The sequence below is a fragment of the Suncus etruscus genome, chromosome 12, assembly GCF_024139225.1.
Source record: "Suncus etruscus isolate mSunEtr1 chromosome 12, mSunEtr1.pri.cur, whole genome shotgun sequence".
In the NCBI taxonomy this organism is placed as follows: Eukaryota; Metazoa; Chordata; class Mammalia; order Eulipotyphla; family Soricidae; genus Suncus; species Suncus etruscus.
The window spans coordinates 69,965,875-69,987,800 of NC_064859.1; the positions used below are offsets into that span (position 1 = coordinate 69,965,875).

Sequence of the window (21,926 nt, forward strand, 5' to 3'; positions counted from 1 at the left end):
ACATCTGGGGCAATAGCTTCCACGATGTTTGAGAATGGGGCTTAGTGGGAAGCTGGAAGTTCATAAGTCCCCTCCCCCAGTCCACCCCTCTGGTGCAGGGTGGGGGAGCCCTGGGGTCCCCTTTAAGCTCCTCTCCAGTACCCACCTTGCTGGCACCCTGGGCAGGTGGCCAGGGGTAACCCTGGGGTTTGGGAAGGAGAGAGAAGGCTTGGGGAGAAGCTGGAGGCCACATTTCCCCCTAAGCTTGGCTAAAAGCCTACAGCATGAAGCCATGCCATTCCTCATGTCTTCTGCTGAAGCTTCAGACTCCCAGAGAGGAGTTTGGATCCTTAATTATGCTGGAAGCTGTAAGTTCACTAGTCCCCTCCCCCAATCCACCCCTCTGGTGCAGGATGGGAGAGGCCTGGGGTCCCCTTTAAGCTCCTTTACGGTTACCCACCTTGCTGGCATCATGGGCAGGCATCCAGCCAGGGATAACCCTGGGGTCAGAGAGAAAGGAGAGAGAAGGCTGTGGGGGGGGGGGCAGCCGGAGGTCACATTTTCCCCTAAGCTTGGCCAAAAAGCCTACAGCATGGAGCCATGCCATTCCCCATGTCGCCTGCTGAAGCTTCCGCATATTTTAATTTATGACACTACTGGAACATTTTTTAATGCTTATATGGATTAAATTGACTATTTTGTCAATTGGTATAAATATCTATCCAATACAAACTATTGTATTTGAAAGAGTCTTTATTTCTTCTAACATCCATAAAATTTATTTATGCATTCAATTGTAAATGTACTTAAAATCAAATAGATTATGAGCAACTTCAAATATCCATTATGAACTTACTCTTAAAGGTTATTTGTTTGGCAGTGAGGCTTACTAGCACAGTGACTTGGGTCCCTCCAACTCTCCTTTGTTTAAGGAGAAGAAAAAACTGAAGCAAAGAAAGTATGAATATGTATATGATGTTGCATGCATGGGTGTGTATGCCTCTATACCCACTATTTAAATAAATAATCTCAATGGAATACACTATATGAAAAAATATAAGTCAGTCAATTCTTCTTATGGTCTCTAAATAATAAAATGATTTACAATTTTATCAGTAATAAGAAGCTAAAGGTCTATAACAGAATAAATGTTATATTTGCTCTCTGATAAAAATCCTTGTTTGTCTAGTCACCCAATACCCATCAGATAAGGTGCTATTATCCAAAATATACAGGGCACTGACAGAGCTCTACAAGAAAAAAAAAACATCTAATCCCATCAAAAAATGGGGAGAAGAAATGGACAGACACTTTGATAAAGAAGAAATATAAATGGCCAAAAGGCACATGAAAAAATGTTCCACATCACTAATTATCAGGGAGATGCAAATCAAAATAACTATTAGGTACCACCTTACACCACAGAGATTGGCACACACCACAAAGAATGAGAACAAGCAGTGTTGGCGGGGAACTCTTAACCACTGCTGATGGGAATGCCTAGTTCAATCTTACTGGAAAGTGATATGGAGATTCCTCCAAAGACTGGAAATTGAGCTCCCACATGATCCAGCTATACCACTCCTAGGAACACAAAAATACAATACAAAAACCCCTTCCTTACACTTATATTTACTGCAGCACTATTTACTATAGCAAGACTCCGGAAACAACCAAGATGCCCTTCAACAGATGAATGGCTAAAGAAACTGTGGAACATATACACAATGAAATATTATGCAGCCATCAGGAGAGATAAAGTCATGAAATTTTCCTATACATAGATGTACATGGAATCTATTATGCTGAGTGAAATAAGTCAGAGAAAGAGAGAGAGAGAGAGAGAGAGAGAGAGAGAGAGAGAGAGAGAGAGAGAGAGAGAGACAGAGAATGGTCTCACTCATCTATGGGTTTTTAGAAAAAATTAAAGACATTTCTCAATTTTCAGAGACAAAAGAGGAGAGGGCTGGATGTTACAGCCCACCTCATGAACCTTACCACAAAGAGTGATGAGTTTAGTTAGAGAAATAACTACATTGCAAACTATCCTAACAATGAGAAATATGAGGGAAATAGAAAGCCTGTCTAGAGTACACGTGGGAAGAGGGAGGGGAGGAGGGATATTTGGGACATTGGTGATGGGAATGTTACACTGGTGATGGGGAGTGTCATCTTATATGACTGAAACTCAACCACAATCATGTTTGTAACCAAAGTGTTTAAATAAAAAAATATTTAAAAAAATTCTTGTTTGTGTATATTGTTAATCAAAGAGTAATTTAGTTATTAAGAAATAAAAGTAACATACAACTATAGCCTATTCTCAGGTTCAAACAATGTCATTAATATCATATACTTATATAAATGTCATATACATATGTACAACTATGCTTGCTTACATGTGAACATACACCAAAATACTGATGCATTTGCAATCTCTAAACATACTGACTAATGATTGTGGGTGAAATTGCATGCATATGTCACTAAGTTATTTCATGTTCTGTTTTCCTTTTGGCCATTATAGTAAGTTTCCCTTTAGCCATTAGAGTAAATCATGTGTCTATAGGATTAAAGGTTTCTTGTAACTGTTGTGACATATTTTATCTAGTATTAAATCAACAAAGTCATCTTTATAACATAACTTCACTAGGAATTTCTACCATGAAGAGCTTTCTGCAAAAAAAAAAATGTCCATTTGCCTTTTGAATACAGGAAACCCCTAGACTCCCTGATCATGTCCTTAACCATTACCATGTAACCAATGTCTTCCATTTGCTCCATCGCTAAAATAAACTCTGTTGATCTCAGTTAATTTCCCAGACTATTTTTATATACAAAACAAAAAGTATTTTATTTTCTTATTTATTTTTCTATATGTTTTTACTATGCAATCAGATTACTATTAAAGAGAACACATTAATTTAAAGTGAATATTCATTGATATTTGACCAGATAATTTGCAAATGACAGATATGTAATAGCAACAAGTTGAAATACAAAATTTAATTTTCAAGAAAAATTTCCTACTTTTGTCTCTGTTAGGTACACTTCATTGCTTATTTCTTTTTTTGCAAGAGCATTTTTGTGCTGATAATTTAATGAATGTATTTGTAATTACTCAAAAATAGGTCTTATAATTTTAGTATTTGTTATAAGGCAGTTAGTTTTTAAATAAATTTATCTTCTATAGTTTTATAATAAATTATAATAGCCTCTAAGTATAGTCAATATATATTTTCTAAGTAGCAATATTAGTAAAATCTATTGGTACAAAGAGCTTAAATTTTAATAATGGTAATCACACAGGATCTGAGAACATGTCAGAATAAGAAACTTAATAATAAGATAATCTGGGTTAGAGCAATAGCATAGCAGATAGGGCATTTGCCTTGCATTGTTGCCCACAAGGGTTTGATCTCTGGCATTCCATATGGTCCCCTGATCCTGCCAGGAGTGATTTCTGAGCACAGATTCAGGAGCAAACCTGAGTGCTACCATGTGTGGTCCAAAAACAACAATAACAAAAAAAAAAAAAAGAAAAAAAAAGAAAAGAAAATCAGATAACCTATTTAAAAAAAAAAACACCACATCTGATAGCATAAGTAGTTTTGAATGCAGTGGGAAGTGTCCATAGCCTCAGTTAAATTTTTTAACTTTATGTAAATAAAAAAAACATATTCATGATTTAAATCATCATTTTTTTCATACACTAGCATGTTTCCTGCTGTATCTAGAATTTTTTTCTCCCTCACTCCTATTTTGCTGACATTTCAAGCTACTCTAACTTGCTATAAACTACTCTTTTCTCTTGTCCTTTGGGAATGTGACTGATGTCAATTTTTACTGGTTAACTACTAGAAAACCTAATAAGAGAACTATGACCTATAGCCTCTGCCATGTTACGTGGTGTAAATACTCTCACTCTTGCTGAATTATAGCCATCAATTTGGCTTAAAATGGAGAAGAAAATACAGACATCATAGACCTGTAGGAGTTGTCTCCAGCACAAAATAGACTTCTAGAATTCTCACTATAGTATGTTTTGAAATTGCATAGATTCTCATAGTAAAATAAGATACTATGACAGAAATATATAAAATTGTCATACCAGTTTGGAGGAAATGAGAACATGAGAGGGAAAATAAACTAGATACGATGAATTTATTTGGAGTGTGTGTGTGTGTGTGTGTGTGTGTGTGTGTGTGTGTGTGTGATGTTGGGTCACACATAGTACTGTTCTGGACTTATTTTTGATTCTGTGTTCAGGGTTAGTTCTGGAAGAGGTGGAGACTATATGTGGTACTGGAAATGGAACCAGAATTGGTCACATGCAAGGCTATCATTTTATAATATTTCTCACTCACAAAATGTGAATTTTGAACCCTCATATTTATTCTAGGGTGAGCTCCAAGAAGAAATTGTTACAGATACTCCTCACTAATGACCAAGGCCATTTCAAAGACTTGGTCGTTAAGCGAATTGGTCGCTAAGTGAGGAACTGCATGTACAGTACATGCATAGTACTTGACAATACAGTATTCTGAATAAGTAAAATAACGAGAAAGATCAAACTGAGAACTTCCACTTTTTAAAATTTGTATAGGTTGCATAATTTACACACAGTACTGCAATGTATTACAGAACATAAAGTTAGTAAAGTAGGTACATTAAAGCACCAGAAACCATAGAACTGTACTGTATAAGTGTACAAGGTGGGAAAAGGATATCTAAAATAAAATAACATAATGGTGAAGAGATGGTCTTAAATGTGAGTGGTCGCTAAACATGTAGGTTGTTAAGCAAGGAGTATCTGTATTAAGTATTGGTAGAGGATGCCAAGCAAGTGTAGAATTAAGTTGTTGTAGGTTTGCAGTCAGTTTTACAATTATTTTCAAATTTATTTTTCCACAAATATATTAATTACATATTAGAATACATAATTCTTGATTTTAACTTTAATTTTCTAATTAGTTTTAGGAAGATAATAATGTTTCAAAAACGACTACTATATTCTAGTGACCAGGTGACTTTGAGAAATATGGAAATTAAATAAATAACTGGGGTAAAATATATAAAAACCTGTCGGACATTGTTTTCCAACAGTTATTAAGAACAAAGTTATCTAGAGTTTATTAATTTTTTTGCTTATAGATACCCAAATAAAATTTAATTTAAGATGCTTTGAGTTAGGTCATCTGTAGAACTGAGGAATACCAAAATAGGACCCACCTACTTAAATATTGACTACAGAACTTGGAGGAAAAATGGTTTTGTAATAAAGAGGTGTGATGTTGCAATTGTAGTTTATAAATACATGTTTTTCTTAATAAACTCCTTTCTTACATAGGAGTTCATATCAATTTTCCTTCTGTATCTCCAGAACTTAGCAAGTGATTGGCTTATGGAAATACTACAATAAATGTTAAGCAAATGAGTGTCCTAATTGGTTTACCTCATTAATAACTTGGTGATAATGTATTGATTAATGCAGTATCTTGTTCTGAGTAACTATTTGCATTTCTACAGGACTGTTTGCATCAACTCCAATACATCTTAATCCAAAAAATTATCTCCCCTATTAAAATGTAGGCAGGTGGGGGGGAAATATTTTACTAACTTTTCTGTTTCCTAAATATGTTCAAGTGAAAAGCTAATGCCTTTTCAATGCAGATAGGTGTCCTGGTGTATTTTATGTTTTTAATCTACTTCCCATTGGATATAGACAAGATTACTGGAATAATTTCTTTAGAAAGATATATGATGTGGTCATCATCTATATAGTTAAAAGATATTTAAAACATTATAAAGTTTAAAAAATTATAATCCTAAGTAAAAATTAAAAGACATTTTAAATTAAAAATGGCATTTTTCTGACAGATACAAATTATTACTCCACAATTAAAACAAGAAACCTATTCTAAAAACTACCTTATCAGAGTGCAATGGATTTAGAATATGAGCATAGCAAAATTTAAGCATGCTTCTGGCATCCATGAATAACTCAGTAAATAACTGGTATCCTATTCTTCTCACTTACTACCAATTATGAAAGAATCAGTGCCTGTTTTCTCTCAGTTTGCTTTTCCCCTGAGTCTTCCTACTTTCTATTTTGTTCTCTTGATTTTCTCAATGACAATTAAAACTGAATCCAATGAGAGAGAAGGGCTTTTTGCTTACTGCAATTTGTTCTGCTTTGATTACTTTAAAATGAACAATCATCCTAGTCTTCCCATGTGCTAGGAAAACATGCATTTTCTGGGGCCTGGAGAGAAAAGGAATTTATATCTAACTCCTCCAGTGATCTCTCCCTGGATTTTTCCAGAAGCCTATGTGAGTACAGCCACTGGGCTCATATTTGTTCCATAGATCTACTCAATCTATTTAGATTCAGATTGTAACTTTTGAATAACAGCTGGTAGTGATTTTGTCTGCATCTCCACAGATATTTGGGTATGAGTCGGAATATTATTGGTTTTTAAAAATTAGGAACAATGAAAGAGTTCTATAATGGAACCAGAAAAGTGCTGACAAAACTTCAATGTTCCCTGAAAGTCACTCTCTAGGCACAGGTGCCCATTTTGACCATGAGAGTTCTTGATTCATATTTATACCCAACTTTTTTCAATTTGAAATTTGCTGGCAGTTGGATGGTTGAATGAATGTCTAATTTCTCAACTCTAGTTTGCGCATATATATAGTGAGATAGTATCTCTGCTCCTTTGGATAACATGGCAGAATCCTGTATCAGGGGTCCTCAAACTTTTTAAACAGGGGGCCAGTTCACTGTCCCTCAGATCATTGGAGGGTCTGACTATAGTAAAAATAAAACTTATGAATGAATTCTTATGCACACTGCATATATCTTATTTTACAATGAAGAAACAAAACAGATACAAATACAATATGTGGCTCGTGGGCCATAGTTTGAGGACCACTGCTACATAATGATGCACTCAAATTATTTTACATTTTCGGAAATTATAACTGAGTTTATATGTGCAATGACACTTCTACTGTCTTATATGTAAAATAACTAAATACGTTTGTCATCTTGATGGCCAAATTAAAATAAATAACCCTGGAATTCCATAATCCTCTACTAGAACATTACTTTAAGTCTTCATAGACCTTTTGTGATCAAAATCATACAAAGAACTTCCTGCTCATTCTTTACTTGATTTTTTTTACATTGTATTAACTTTGTCACTTGGAATTAATGCAGTCATACGCCTTAGAGTGCAAGGCATATCTCCTCAAAGGGACATTTTGCTTGGTCACTTGCAGGTGTTTAGGAAACATGATAGACAAGCCCTCAGAAGTCCACTCAGCATACTTTACAGGCTGTTCTCATTCTCAAGTTTCTTCTACTGCGGATGTACTTAATTTACTCCTCACATATCCTAAACACACAGAAGGACACAATTAGTGAACATTCCATCTTCTGATAAAATACTTTCTATTGTTTCAAGCTTTATGATCTCTTACTCGTCAGGATTCAGGTCAAATTTCACATTGTGGCAAGGTTTTACTGACTGTTTTTGTTCCTTTGCCTGTCTTAGATCAATCATTGCATTGTCAATGTGTTAACAATTAAAACAATACACTACCTAGTCCATTTTAAGGTGTAGAGAGAATGACAGGTCTATGACATCTGTCATCTTCATAAGTGACACAGGAACTTCAATAATGTTGGACTGACCATATAGGTAGTTACACACACACATACCCCCGTAAAACTATGCCTGGTTTATGAAGGGCTAAAAGACTAAGGAAAATTTATAATATTGTATAAGATATACGCAGCTTTCTGTGAAACTCAACACATATCTCTAAGAGGTAAAATATTATTTATGATTTTAATTATTAGCTTTCCTCACATAAATGGTACTTACTGTTAAAGACTTTTCAAAAGAAAAAGGCAGAGGAAAAAATCTTGCTAATTTCTTGTCTGTAAAGAAAAAGATAGTAATTTGGAATGTCTTACACACTAATGAAATGCCTTGCAAGAATGCTTAACAAGTATGGGGCCTGAGCAATGGTGCAGTGGCAGGGCATTTGCCTTGCACACAGCTGATGCATGACAAATCATGGTTTGATCCCCTGGCATCTCAGATGGTCCCCCAAGCCAGGGGTAATTTCTGAGTGCATAGCCAGGAGCAACTCCTGAGTATCATCATGTTGACCCCAAAATAAAAAATAATAAATCAGAATGCTTTATAAGTAGATACAACCTAAATTTGTATATGGTTTTAATACATACATACATACATACATATATATATATATATATATATATATATATATATATATATATGTCAAAAACACAACAAATGTGGAGGAGGTGAGGTGCAACCATAAAAGAAAAATAGAAATTTGCTGCAAAGCAGTCTAAGCAGTTTGTCATATTCCCTGAAGATGAACATCTAAAAAGTTTTCTAATTTTCTAGGGACTCGATGACTAAGAGATCTCTAAAAAACGATTATGCAAATTCTGCACTGTGAAGTTCAGCCAACTTCTCTTATCAATGAGACAACTTCATGAAAGAGCTGGAGTATAAGCTATATATGAAATGGCATGCATAAAAGTAGATGTCTGGAACATTCTGATAGAGTTAATTCTGTGATCATACATATTTCTGTGAAACAAGAGTAATGAGGAACAGAAAGTAAAAAGAAAGAACAGCTGATGAAAGTTGGTTCAAAATAAGACATAGTGCCTTCTACTCTTGTTGTACTCACAAAAAAAGATTTTTTTTTCCTTCAGAGAGAGCATCACTTGAAAGAATGTGCCTGGTCTGGAATCAAATGGATTGTCTACTCTTGTTCTGTGTTGATAGAAGCATGCTTCTGAACCTTGGAGACCCCTTGCTTCTTAACTGAGATTCTGGCATCACTCTCTCTGCCTTGAGGATAGAACAGATGACTGGGGAATATGAGATTTCATTGACCCTGAGTTGCCTGTTTTCCTCCTTCTCTAGGGAGGAGCATTAAACGTAATTGAGGTAATAGTTAAATAAACAAATGATTATATTTTGGGGATGGAGTGATAGCTCAATGGTAGGGCATTTGCCTTGCATGTGGCCAACCTGGGACCAACCTAGGTTCCATTCCATGCATTCCATATGCTCCCCCAAGCCTGTCAGGATTGATTTCTGGGTACAAAGCCAAGAGTAACTCCTGAGTACTGCAGGGTGTGGACCATAAAACAAAAAAACAAACAAAAAATGCTCAAATAATTATATATTGTCACAATATATCGGACATAAGAAAAAGATTCTTGAAATAATTTTGGGAAATTCTAATGTCCTTCAGAATTTCTGTCTAGAAAAAACCAGTTTTAGTTTGAATTTCAAACTGAGAACACACGTTTGGCCACTCTGCCAATCTTCTCACTTCTCACACCAATATATTTGTCATGTGTTGAAGTACTTTCAACTTATTACACATTACTACCATCAATTGCTATTACTACTATTGTTATTAATATTAGCACCATTCTCATTACTCTTACTACTATTACTAAACTATAACTACTATAACCACCCTATTATCATCACTATTGTTACCACCACTACCATTCATTAATTCCCTTGATGTTTATATGAAGAAATATGGCAGTAAAAGCAGTAATTATACAGCAATGTTATTTTCCCCTCATGTACCAAGAAAATTTAATAACATCTTGAGACTTTTCACTATCACAACTGGTAGATGATACTGAAAATTGCTAGGCAGAAACCATAGAAAATTGCCACAAATACATTATCCAGGTCTTGATATCTGTGGAGAACCACTAATAGAAAATAGCCAGCCAGCCCAGAATTGGAATGGGTGATTGGTACTTGACCTTTAGTTGCACCAAAATAGCTAGTTCTTGGTTTACAGCTGAAGTGACTGGCTGGCATTTGGTTTATAGTTGAATAAGGTGAGTGCAATTTTGTCTCATCCAAACTAACCTCATATTAGATATCCTGTATTTTTTATCACATGTTAACAATAATTCTGATTCTGACCTTTTGCTGATTTCTGGAGAAAAGAAGATAACAAAATCAATTTTATTTCTTCAGATTGCTTTCCTGGAAAGCATTCTGTCTCTTGGGAACCAAATGTCTTGTCTTTCTTTCCTTCCACCTGCAGCTGCAGCTGGGGAAATTCATGATACCAGGTAGCTAGTCTTGCTGGCGCCAGGAACCAGGAAGACCTGAATCCCTTGAGGCCAGCAACCCTGGACCTGCCACATACAAATAACCTCTTCAAGTTTTCTCTCTAGAAAATCTCTGAAGTAAGACAGAAGTCTGAGCACCCAGACTCAAGACAAGCACACGTAGCTCTTCATCATGTCCTGCCCCTACTTCTTCTTATGAGAGTTGGGAGCTTTATTGATGGAAAAATAAAAATAACATACATGAAAAGTAAACAATTATCAGTCTTCCTTCACGGAAAGCAGCAGATGTTCCTCCCCAGAGACAAGCTGATTTTGGACTGTGCCAAGAGATGCAGCTGCTTGCCCTCCTCTCCACATCCCAGGGTGGGATTTGCTACCATGGCAAACCCCACCCTAGGGAGTCAGAGGGAATATGCAGAGTACTTTCAGGGGAAAATGTTGTAACCTGTTAGCCTGGCAAATCATCAATCTTTAGTTTCAAAAGATGTCAATTCCAAGATAGAACCCTCTGAGGTGGCCATCCTTCTTCTGTCTTGAGATGATATCATTAGCAGCAAGAACAGCTAACTTACCACATGTCACATGTGGTATACAAGTGAAGGATCTCATCGCACAACAGGCTTAAGTGGGAGGTACTGAAATAACCCTATTAATTTGTATGCTTACCTAACACTCCATGGAAAAGTTGAATGGACTAGATCCTTGATGATGATCTAAGTTTAAAAGTGTCACCAAAAGTGAGCAATGATAGCTGATTTTAGACTCACTGTCTTTTAACTTCAGCTGAAAAATATGTTCTAAAAGTAGACAGAGAGATTATTCAACAGGTTGAGCACATGCTTTGAATGTGAGATGCCCTAATTCAGTGACCTATTAGAACAGAATTGGGAGCAATCTCTAGGCATGGAAAGGTGGCTCAACTCCCCACTCCAATAAATTAGGAAATAAATGAAAGTAAACCTGGACTTCAGATTTTTAATCATCATTTTGTTTGTTTCCCGCTCTGAACAAAGACTTATGATCAGTTGGAGGAGAAAAAGCTAAGAAAATTAAACCCAAAGAGCAGAAATTTGAGTTTTCTGTTCCTACTGATAGTTTTTAAAGCAGCTGATTTAATGTTAGTCTTAGATGAGAAATAAACAGATTTTTTTTAATGAATCTAACAACAAAATTTCATTGTTTATATGAAAATACTACTTAAGGCCTTGAACAGAGTTATATAAAGATGACAAAAAATTCACCTATTTATATGATCTGAGATTCCTAATTATGACTTACAGTCCTAGTTTGTGAAATCCAAATTTATGACATGATAGGAAGAAAACACATAGCTTTTTCTCTTTTTCTAAGACTTAATCAACATTTATTTACTGGTAGAGAACACATTATTTTCTGAATCATTCAAACAAGGCTTTTTTCTTTATTTTTCCAACAGAAAAGAGGAATCCTAACACAGTTTCTGGTAGACAAGAATAATCAATAATATGTATTGTTTGAATGAATGAGGATTTTAATGGGAGCAATATGAGAAAACATAATTAGACATTGGAAATTTTAATGAAAAATTGCAACTACTCAATAAGAAAAAAATTTGGGTCCAGGATTTAGAAAATCAGTTCATATTATATGGTATGAACCAACTGCACTTTTTTCTATTCATTCAAAGTTTGTGGCCAATTATCTACTAAGGGTAGAATTCCAATAACTATATTAAATGAAAACTATAAAAAATTTAAGTACTTCTCTGTCCAGGAAAAATGTGTTGATGTAGAAACAATTATTTGATTAATTAATAAGCAAATTTAGGAGTAGATCTATTGCAGTAATGATTATTTGAATGATAGATATATACTAATATAGGATGACTAACATTTTCTGAACATTTCTGAAATGAGATAATTCTATACAATAAAACTATTAAACTATTTATACATATATTCATATGGATATACATATATATGTCTAAGGTTCTTTTATTACTAATTACTTCCTGAATTTCTTTTTGGGGAAAAGGATGATTCCAAGCAATGCTCAGGGCCTATGGGCCACTTTCTGTGGTTCAGTTCCAATATATGATCAGGCACTCATTGCTTCTTTGATGCACTGATGCTAGAGGCTGTTGAAGCTACAATAGAGTGTATTCATGTTAGCTATGAGACTTTGAAAATCAAATTTAGGGTATCACATATATGGTGAAATCCAGTCCTTTAAACTATTATCTTAAATTCCTAAATTTAATATTATTCCTTTTTTTTGTTTTTGTTTTTTAGGGCCACACCTGGTGACACTCCTGGCTATGAGCTCAGAAATCGCTTCTGGCTTGGGGGACCATCTGGGATGCCAGGGATCGAACCCCAGTTCGTTCTAGGTCATCAGCATGCAAGGCAAATGCCCTATCCTCTACACCACAGCTCTGGCCCCAAATTTAATATTATTCTTAAATTTATTTAGTACCTTTATTTCTAAATTTATAATTATATTTATTTGCTTGGTTTTAGTTCCACCTGGGCATGCACAGGCTCTTACTTCTGACTCTAATCAAGGTTAAATTGAGCAGAATTCAGGAGATCAAATGTATTGTGGGAATCAATTCCAGATCAGCTGCATGCATCACAAGTGCCATACCCTCTATACTATTTCTCTGCCCCCTGATTTTTCTCATTTTAAACTATTCTTTGATTTTATAATTCAAATATTAAATATATTAGGGGCCAGAGTGGTGACACAGCAGTAAGGCGTCTGCTTTGCCAGCGCTAGCCTAGGATGGAGAGTGGTTTGATCCCCCGGAGTCCCATATGGTCCCTCCCTCAAGCCAGGATTGATTTCTGAGCACATAGTCAGGAGTTAACCGAGTGTGGCCCAATCCCCCCAAAAAAAGCCAAAACATATTAAATATATTAGATGTATATATGGGAAAATGCAATTTAGGATCCAGAATAAATAAAATATGCTTTTTACTTGTGTATTAAACTGCTCTATAAACTTATTTTTAATATGACTGTTTATAAAGTCATCCACTTATTTATGTCACATGAATTACATAAAAAAAAACTTCTTTTTGGGGGAGGGCTGAGGCTCAGGGGTTACTCCTGGCTATATGCTCAGAAATCTCCCCTGGGTTTGGGGGACCATATGGGATGCTGAGGATCAAACCAAAGTCAGTCCTAGGTCAGCCCCATGCAAGGCAAATGCCCTATTGCTCTGCTATCTCTCTGGCCCCACATTCTCACAACTTTTTAAAGAGAAATACCTAGACCTAACATAATGGTGAAGTCAAGGTATATAAAAGAAACAAATTACTTTAAAAGGATGACAGTGGCATAATTGGATATGAGAAGTGTGCCTATTCTAAACTTTCTAATGCTAAAACTATAGCAAAAGATTGAAACTCAAGGGAAGTGTTTAGAGAACAAATTAAGCTTCTAGCTGCAGCTACTGCTGTATTGCATCAGTTAGCACTCAATTAGGCTGATATACATAATCACTGAAGCAACTGAAACAGCATATTACAGTAATGAGAGGGACATTTTGAGCACCTGCAAAAGATCAAGTCTGTGAACTTTAGTCCATCTCCATGAGAGAAAATTACATTGGTTAAGGAATAGAGGGAAGTCTGCCTAGACTACCAGAAAATCCTGGCTCTGTGACCCAGTATCCTTCACAAGGTCACGGTACATCTAACCTTCAAATTAGTCTTCATTTATGAAGCTATTCCACTTAGCTAAGATTTCTAAATAAAGACTATGATAAGTTTCTAATAGCTTCAGCAACACTGATACTATTGTTATGGAAATTTTAAACTCCTATATTACTTGCTTATGTGTGTTCTGAAAAACAGGGTCAGTATTTTATCGATATATTCAGTGACAATACTGAAATCATGTGCATTCCTTTATGAATAGTAATTTAAATTTACTGTGCATGCAGCATTTGGCAACACGTCACAATACCATTTAAACTTTACAAAAATCTTTTGGAGTATCTGCCAGTTATATAAATTTCCAACCACAGATTAGAAAGTTAAACATATTACTAAATTGCATATAACTCATACAAGGTAGATATTTATACACTTTCCCATATGCTTCCAAAACCTGGTTCATTTTAACTCTGTTTAGTATAATACAAATATATGGAAATTTATAAAAAGAAAAATAAATATGTGGGTATGTTGCAAAAAATTTTAAGAAAGGAAACTATTTCTTAAGGGAATACTCATTTTTGCAGTTATTAGAATCTTTACATTTTAAACACAATAAAAACAAACAAAAATTAAAATATGGTGAACATATTTTGCACATTTGCAAAATTCCATATATTTCAAAGACTGTGTAGGATATTGCTCAATATCTAATGCTCTGTAGTTTTTTTACCATGAGCTTCTCTTCCTCCTCCACTTTCTCCTTCTTTTCCTTTTCTCCCTGTTTGCTTTTTTCATGTCTTTCCTCCTTTTTTTCCTCCTCTTTCTTGGCATTTTTTCTTCTCATCTTCTCATCAATAATTGTTCAACTTTATCAAATTATTATTTATTTGGAGGAATAAACTATACAAATGATATTATAGACAAAAATAGGAATGAAAATATAAATTTAATATAATGTCTGGTAGTGAGCAATATGTTATGTTCAATGACATTAGGCTATTCTCAAAGAAAATAACATTCTATCTGCTCTATTCATTTTAAACAATTGCAGTGACTGCAATCTAACTGACTATTTGACTAGTCACTGCTAAACTATTAATCTAATCCAATATCTGATCTTAAAAGAAAAGAGATTTACTATCTTTAATTTTATTATGATTTTATCCTTAAAGAACTCATACTCAGGATCTTTGCTACTGAGATATGGTCAAGGAGAGAAAATAAAATAAACAAAAATGCTTGAAAATAAAATTTGAACTCTATTTTTTATATAAGTATATTGAGAAATCTCAGTATTTTCAAATTTATGCAAAAGATTGTTTAACATTAACCTTAATGAGCATTAAGGTCATCCTAAGAATGAGATAGAACTGACATTTGATTTCAACGTTCAAAAGTGATTTCAAAAGTGAGTTCAAAACTGAGTTTAAAGTGATTATAAGGTTCTTGTCCCAGAAAGATATTAAGAAACTACATTCAAGTCTTTTCTAAGGGTGAGTGTCAGAGTACACAATGAGGTATGTCACCATCTTGAAAGTTAATTTGGAGATCAATAGAAGCCTTTGCATATTTAAAGAACAGTAAAAACACCACAGTAGAATTTATTAATTTCCTTAATTCAGTCCATGCTTTATCTTCTTATTAACACCTGATTAACTAGAGCCAAATGCCCTTGAGAATCTTATCCCTATACCAAATACCAAGTCACTGCAGTACAGTACTTTGTCTTCTTTCCTAAGACAGTGCTTTAACCATTTTATTATTGTATACATTTCTAAGGCTATTTTAATACTTACATTAGCCACCCATCATAGTGCCATTAAAATAGAATAGGCTTGAATACCCGTTGCTTCTCATTTAAGAAGATACCAAAATAATTAAATGAACAATTCCAAGGATACTGAAAGATGAGAAAGCAAAGAGAAGATAGTGTTCAGACCAAAGAAGAAACTTCAAGTGAAATGATACAGAACATCAATCATAGTTAAATGATTAAAGGTAGTGATTTGTTGCAAAACAGTTCTTAGAATGGAGCTGGATGGTGGATGGATGGAGGGGCCTTTCTCTGCCATCCCAAGCCACGTGGCTCCATTCCCCCATTAACCAGCGGGTCCAGGAAAGCGATGGGTATTGAACTCACTCTCAGGCAAGCTTCCAGAGAGATAACATCTTTATTGCCCTGGCTGCTAACCATTTATGCATGCTATTCTTAGCTAGCCCTGCATCTTAACTTCTTTCATCCATATCACCTCCAACCTCCATCCTGGCATAAGACCAAAAAGCCCTTAATCCCCTGGGTCAAAGGCCTTATATAACCTTTCCAAGACCCCTCCTAGGAAATGGGAGGGTTCTAGCAGGTAAGGTCAAGTTGCCTGGTTAGAATGGGGAGGTGGGGCCACAGTGATTGATGAAAGGATGAGTAGAGAAAAGGCCAAGGTGGTGATTGGAGGTAAGCTTTTAGTTCAAGTTACCATATCTTTACTTACAACTATCAAACTAAGTTATTTATTCACCTTTGGTGTCAATATTTATTAAATAGTGATATACACAAAAAATATTATGCTGCCATCAGGAGATATGGAGTCATAAAATTTTTCTATACATGGATGGAAATGGAAACTGTTATGTTGAATAAAATAAGTCAGAGGGAGAGAGAGACACACAGAATAATCTCACTCTATAGGTTTTAAGAAAAGTAAAAGATGTTATTGTAATAATACACAGAGACCATGGAGATAAGTGCTGGAAGGCCCAGCCCATGATATGAAGCTTATCATAGAGAGTGGTGACTTCAGTTAACAACAATCATGACAATGTTAATGAGTGAGAGAGGTGGAATGCCTGTCTTGAATTCAGGCAGGGGATTGGGAGGAGGAAGATGGAGGGCATTGGTGGTGGGAATGTTGCACTGGTGAAGAGAGGTTCTCTTTTTATGACTGAAATCCAACTACAATCATGTTTGTAATCATGGTGCTTAAATAAAGATATTAAATTAGTGATATAAAATATGCTTAAGACAGCTTTACTTTAATAGAATTGTGTCACTATTTAGTAGGCCACTCCATATCTTGTTCTATAATATCACATTTACATTTGTGCTTATTACCTTTTAAGCAAACAGTAGTATATGAGTTATTTCCATATATTATCTAGAATTTAATAAACTATTATAACTTTATGTGAAATTAGACTTTTATCATTGTTGATCCATAATACAAGAATAATAAATTACTCTCTTCCTTACTACCTTCCCAGTATCTCTCCGGCCCAAACTAGAATTCTTGATTTCATTGTTAAAATTACAGAATGAGGTACAGAATTATAGAAAGAGAAAAAAGTTATGCTGAAGCTGAAGGATGTTTGGTACACACTGAGTGGTCAATGCAGCACAACAACTGCATAAAATCATGTATTTCTAATTTTTTTATCATATTAACTTTTAACATAATGTTTAGATATATATTTTTTACTTTTTACTTCTTATTTGTATCAATCCAGAAAGATTAATTTAATTTATAAAGAAGTCTTCCACAGTATTGTTATAAAATGGTCTGCATAAGATTTGAAAACTTAAGATGATGGATATAGGGTCTTATAAAACATTGTGTATATGTACCACAGTTTCTTTAGCCATTCATCTGTTGAAGGACATCTTGGTTGTTTCCAGAGTCTGACTATTGTAAATGGCACGGCAATGAATATAGATGTGAGGAAGGGAATTTTGTATTGTATTTTTGTGTTCCTAGGATATATCCCTAGTGGTGGTATAGCTGGATCGTTGGGAGCTCAATTTCCAGTTTTTGGAGGAATCTCCATATCACTTTCCATAAAGATTTGACTAGACGGCATTCCCACTAACAGTGAAGAAGAGTACCTTTCTCTCCACATTCCCACCAGCACTGCTTATTGTCATTCTTTGTGATGTGCGCCAAGATGAAGTCATGAAATTTTTCTATACATGGATGTACATGGAATCCATTATGCTGAGTGAAATAAGTCAGAGGGAGAGAGATACACGCAGAATAGTCTCCCTCATCTATGGGTTTTAAGAAAAATAAAAGCATTTCTGCAATAAGTTTCAAAGACAAAGAGAGAAGGGCTGGAAGGTCCAGCTCACGATATGAAGCTCACCACAAAGAGTGGTGAGTGCAGTTAGAGAAATAACTACACTGAGAACTATCATAGCAATGTGAATGAATGAAGGAAGTAGAAAGCCTGTCTAGAGTACAGGTGAGGATTGGGAGGAGGAGGGAGATTTGGGACATTGGTGATGGGAATGTTGCACTGGTGAAGGGGGTGTTCTTTACATGACTAAAATGCAACAACAATCATATTTGTAGTCAAGTTGTTTAAATAAGATATTTAGAAAAGAAAAAAGAAAGCATACAGTGGGAAGGGTGCTTGCCTTGCACTTAGCCACCTTGGGTTTGATACTGTCAGTACCTTATTGTTCTGTGAATCTAGAGTCAGGAGTAAGCCCAGAGCTCCTCTGAGTGTGAGTCGAAAACAAAAAGAGATTATGAAGTGAGACACTAAGATGATGAGTACAGATGTATGCCCATCACTCTGTCTATTATGTAGCCAATTCTCCTTAAAGGTTCCTTGAACTAACAAGGTAAATATCAAATAGTTGTTTTGATTTTGCACTTAGTATTGCAGAGTAGAACATTTGCATAGCAATTTGTGGAAAACGAGTCACTTTTTTCATTCTCACTTTTTTTAGTAGTTAATATGTTAAATTGGGTCTATTATTATTTTTATTTAGATGTCTTTCTCTGAAATATTTAGGAAGAATTTAATTATCTATTCAGAAAAGGAAGTGAAGGGTCCAGTGGTGCAAGATCAAATGTGGGAAATTTTATGGGATTTCTAAAATTCTTTTCTTTTAAAAGGATTTCCAAACCATAATATAATATAAAATTCATATAAAATTGAAATGATATTATATATATATAAATAGCACTATTAATTAATTTTAAAACAGAAGCTAAAAAGTTCTTGATCAAAATACTTTTTGGGGAGGGGCTGCTTTTAAGCCTCATCCAAAAGAGCTAAGACTGCTCTTGGCTTGTATCTTTGAGGTTGCTCCTGCAGTGCTCAGAGGATCAGGCAGAGCCTGGGATCAAACTCAGACCTCTGATATGCAAAACATTAATTCCAGACAATATGCAACACTATTTTTCTTGTACAAAATTATTTTAATATAACTAGATAAATCCTAAAATAGAATTATCACCTCATCCAAACCTATTTCTTTGTCTGACTAGAAAATGGTGACAAGTCACACTGATATTTATATAGAAATATTCAAGGACATAGTTGTAATTTGGCTTGTATCAGGAAGCTATTTTGGGACTCAGTATCTCTGGTGTACTGTAACATCCTTCATTCTTGTTTTATCCTTTAAATATTCATAGAATTGCAAATTTGGGATATTAGAAGAGACTTTTGATTTGCCAATTTAGTCTTCAAGTTTGATTAATAAGTCAATCAAAATCCAGGAAAGCTAATTAAATTACCATTGGTCTCACAGCTACTTAATGATAAAATAGGCCCGTTGTCTGTTCAGGATACCCATTTCAATTATTATAGACTATCAGAATGTGACTTTGGAAGATGTCTTCAAGAGGAGAGAGCAATTAGGTATTGTAAAAATACTTTTTGTTCATCAATATTCTTTTATATTATATTTATTTCTGTTAATGAGTGATATTTAAGGTGAGAATAACTATCACAAAAAATAGGGATATGATAGAATACTATCAACCACCTCTACCTCAACAATATTTATTTCTTGGATTTATTTAAATTACTGAATATATATTGCCTTATTAAGAAACTGGGACAGGCTTATAAAGTGGCAGATGTCTTGAATTTATAGGAAGGTATTATAATCATGTAGTAAAAAATGTATACAATATGAAAGATTAAAATTTAATTTAATTGGGGCTGAAGCAGTGACACTAGAGGTAAGGCGTCTGCTTTGCAAGTGCTAGCCTAGGGAAGGACCACGGTTAGATCCCCTGGTGTCCCATATGGTCGCCAAGCCAGGAGTGATTTCTGAATGCATAACAAAGAGTAACCCCTGAGTGTCAATGGGAGTGGCCCCAAAACAAAAACAAAAACATTTAATTTTATTGATAAATTAATGTAATTGTTAGATAATGCAAATTGAGCAACATAAATCATTCAATTAATGATTTTAAGTATTCAAAAGAGAAAACTATTTATTAGTAGAGATAAACACTGCTTTTATTTCTGTTTCAGATTATGGTATGAGTCTATAAATATCGTTATTAAATAATATCATTATCTTTTAAGTTTGGGTAAGACATGCCCTATAACTTTTTTATCTCAGGTGATATTTATATTCAGAGAAAGTGACCTATTCAAGATTGCATTGCAAGTAAGTTAAATGACTTACATACAAAAGACTAGGTATTGATCCAGCATTAAGTCATTGATTCTCAAAGAAATATTAATTAGAATTTAATATTGCAGGGAATGGTATGTAAAAGTATATTAAAATTAATAAATTTACAAATTGAATAGAATTAACACTTAATCTGATCAATAGAATTGATTAACTTTGTATAAATTTGATTTCTAAAGAACACACAGAATAGAATTTTTTACTATCAATAAGAAACCTTGGGGCCCAAGCAATAGTGAGCTGTAAGGCATTTGCCTGGTATGCAACCAACACAGGATGGAGTGGTTTGAATCCCAGCTCCCATATGGTCCCCTAAGCCTGCCAGGATGATTTCTGAGCACAGAGTCAGGAGTAACCCCTTAGCTGACCATTGCCGGGTGTGTGACCTAATAACCAAAAAAAAAAAAAAAGAAAAGAAACCTTATTTGATATTATAAACCTAAAATGATTAAATCACACACTCAATACTATTTGCAAGATGCTGAGTTCGTAGACAGAGACCACAAAGTTTAAAACATAGAATCCTATAAAATAAATTTTATGTATGTTTCTCCCATTGAACAAAGTACTATGCTCTCTTACACAACTATCAAACTAAACTAATTTTAATGGTATAAATGACAAAAGTTTATATCTATCAACAATTTTATTTTGTTTTAATAGTTTTTTTCCCTCTATCCTTGATTTACTTTTTATTATAAGAAAGAATGAGTAAGTGAGAAAAGATCTTAACAAAATTGGATGGGCGGATGATAGTTTTTTAGAGTTTATTCAGTTCACTACTTCCATTCCACTCCAGGCAGGAATTCTCTTTTAATCTAACAAACAGCAAGTGACCTCCAATTGTACCAAAGGTTACTGCTGCTATTTAGATTATTTCAGCAGCCCCCCAGGGGGCAGTATATTCCACTCTCAGAAACAGACCCAGGAAGTTAGAATGGGAGGTGCTGGGGTCAAAGAAACAGACTGTGTTCAAGGGAACCAGATAAGAATCAAACGTGGTATGAAAATGACTATTCTAATTCTTGAAGGACTATGAAAATGACTATTCTAATTCTTGAAGGAGAAATTTTTGCCCTAGGGTAATCTGGTTTAAAAATAAAATTCAATGTACAATAAGATACATAACATGAATCAGAGCTTTAAGGCTTTATGATCTTATAACCTTTTATGACCTTAGTCTTCACATCTCTGTCATTTATTCTTTTTTTTTCCTTATCCTGGATATATTATCAAACACCGTTGACATGTTCTTTAACATGCATATGTTGGATTTAGTTTTCTTGATGTACATAATCACATGCTCGACACATATTTTTAATTTAGTGAATAAGACTTGATAAATAAAAATTTCAAATATAATGTTTAGTTTTTATTGTGCTTATTACATAAATGGATATGTATTAAAATTGAGAGTTGATCATTGTAATTATTTTTGTTTTATGGTAAACTATATGATCTATTTTCTGTATGCCAATTTTATTATTTATCTTTAAAATACAGTACATTATAAGAATGGCTAGTGTCTAGAAAAAATAATGTATTCATGGTAATTATATATTTCATGAACTATATAGTTGTGTGGTTGGCATTCAATAAGTAAATGTTTTCTAACACTAATATTATGATAAAAATAAAGGGCTCTCTTAATAGGTGAATGATTTATATGTAGTAGTTTCTATGTAGTGGTAAAATTGTACATT

At 34.3% G+C, this 21,926-nt stretch overlaps 1 pseudogene; it reads left to right on the forward strand.

Annotated features, from left to right (window-relative positions):
* Window positions 1-271: 271 nt before the first annotated feature.
* The window catches only part of LOC126024255 (40S ribosomal protein S7-like), an 83,084-nt pseudogene continuing 61,429 nt past the window's right edge, over window positions 272-21,926 (forward strand).